The sequence below is a fragment of the Manihot esculenta genome, chromosome 16 (assembly GCF_001659605.2).
Source record: "Manihot esculenta cultivar AM560-2 chromosome 16, M.esculenta_v8, whole genome shotgun sequence".
Taxonomy (NCBI): Eukaryota; Viridiplantae; Streptophyta; class Magnoliopsida; order Malpighiales; family Euphorbiaceae; genus Manihot; species Manihot esculenta.
In genome coordinates, this window is record NC_035176.2 from 15,679,385 (window position 1) to 15,681,813 (window position 2,429).

General features: G+C 43.6%; 1 long non-coding RNA gene across 1 annotated transcript; it reads right to left on the reverse strand.

The window, feature by feature from the left end:
- Window positions 1–990: 990 nt before the first annotated feature.
- On the reverse strand, window positions 991–1,675 carry LOC122722102. The gene is made up of 2 exons (XR_006348952.1): window positions 1,623–1,675; window positions 991–1,158 (listed from the first exon to the last, which is right to left on the reverse strand). It is a non-coding gene; the product is annotated as an uncharacterized LOC122722102 (long non-coding RNA).
- Window positions 1,676–2,429: the final 754 nt, after the last annotated feature.

A 2,429-nucleotide genomic window follows, 5' to 3' on the forward strand; every position in this document is an offset into this window, starting at 1 on the left:
TTAAACCCCATCTACAACACATCAAACATCCACATTGTCCAAAAACATAACATAAACCCATAAACCTAACCATAAGCTAAACATGCATTCTACCCCATAGATCTACTTAAAACTTACTTAAAACATGTCATAAGCTCAAGATCGGCCCTTACCTCTTGAAAATCGAGAGGAGAACGACCCTAGCTCGGAAAATGGGAGAGAGAGAGTTCCTTCAACCTCCAAGCTCCAAAACTTGCTCAAAGTCTTCAAAACAAGGGTAAAACTAATGAAAAATCATGAAGAATGGAAGGAAGAAACTCGAAATTGGTGGGGGATGGCGGAGAGCTCACCTTGGCCGAAAATGGGGAGAAAAACTCGCCCGTTCTCGGCTAAGGGACCCCTTTATAGGTGGCTGGCCAGGCCACGTTCGGGAGCCGAAAGTGCCTCCGCATGCATGCCATGTTCGGCGGCCGAACCTGGACTTCCCTTACTTATGCTTTCGGGGGCCTAAGGCACACCCGAAGTGCATGCATGTTCGGCGGCCGAACTTGAGGTTTGGCTGCCAAACCTGGGTTTTCCTCCAAGACTATTTTCATGCAAAAAAACTCATTTCTTACTTGATTAAAACCATAAAATACCTTAAAACATTTTATGAAAATATGATTTTACCCTTCTAGAGGTCTCCGACACCCGGGATTGTAACGACCCCGAAATGGACCGTCACCGGCGCTAGGATTCAGGTCGGCTTAAGGCCGCCAGAACCCGTAGCAAGCCTGCTATACTCTCTGTGTACCTGTCATCTCATACATGATCATACATTTTCTTGAAAATAAAAACTCTTTTCTCTGTACCAAGGCTTAACCTGTGCATGCACTATCCCTGTACTCAGTACTCTGTACCCTGTACCCCTGACTAGAGCTTGCTCTAGATGGGTTATCTCGTACCTGTTAAGCCTGGTTTTTTACATACATTGTAAACATGTACAGATACAGATCATGTACCCAAACCAAAGAATTACAACACAAAACAGTACTAAGTCAAGCACAATTCTAACTGAATATACAACTGATACATCTCTTTATAAATACATGTCCACTCTAAACTATTACAAGTCTCAGTTTCCCTTTCTGAACTCTTCTGGACTTTCCCTCTGTACACTGTACACTGAATCCTGCAAGACTGGGATTAAGGGAGTGGGATGAGCTCTATAGCCCAGTGAGTAGAATAATAAAATCAGTCATAACATATGATCTCATGGAATGCATCATAACACAGACAAGCCACATCAAGAGTAAACCTGTCACCACATAGCCTCAGTAACTTCCGTGCCAGGGCGTAGAATTGAGCACCTGGTCTTCCTGTCATATATGTATATGTGTATAACACCTCTGTACTTACCATTGCCAGGGCGTAGTCAAAGGCTCCTGGTCTTTACTATACCTGCCAGGGCGTAGTCAAAGGCTCCTGGTCTTAACTCAGAGACTATTGGATCATTCAGCATTTACTCACACCAACAATTAACAATGCAATGCAACATAGTCGTGAATACTAATGCAGTCAACCTATTTGCATAATCATGATGCATGAGATATGCTAAAACATTCCATTGTTTTATTAAAAGCACTAAGTTTAGTTCCACTCACCTCTGGCTCTGGACTGACTCTGCAGGTTCAGTAAACTCTGGAGCAGTACTCACTGCTGCTCTCTCTGGTTCCTCTGGTCTGTATAAACACATAAAGACTTAAATGAGGGACCAAACTACCTTAAAATAACTTTATTGACCTACCCAAGAATCCCCTTAATCTTACTCTACAGCTCATGCAAAACATACAAAAGAAAAGCTGGACAGAACACTTTCGGCGGCAGGTTCGGCGGCCGAATGTCCTCTCCAGAGACGAAACTCAAGCACCTTCGGCGGCACCTTCGGCGGCCGAATCCCCCAAACAGAGCCGAACATGCAAAAACACTCGGGGGCAAGCTGTGGCAACCAAGCCACCATGCAGGAGGTTCGGCGGCCGAATGAACTTTTGGCTGCCGAACCTGAGTTCATCCAGAACTCAGCTTCAACGGCAAACCATCTCCTTCTTCCCTTCAACTTCTCCAAACATGCATACTTCAACTAGTCAACACACATATACTCAAGTATATGTTCACAGGGGTCCAAAACTATCTAATAACCCCAACAACAAAACAAACATAACACATAAATATGTATACATGCATAAATACCATTAATAGCCTAAGCATGTCCAGATCTTCCCTTACCTCTATAAACAGAAAGATGAACGTTCTGAATCCAAGGAAAACAGATCAACTCTTCTTCAACCTCACTAACTCTCAAAAGCTTAACTTTTGCTTCAAAACTCTCACAATCTCTTGAACACACACACACTAATCTTCTGTATGAGCAGCTAAAACCACTTGCAGATGAGTCATGAGGGACGTGGCCT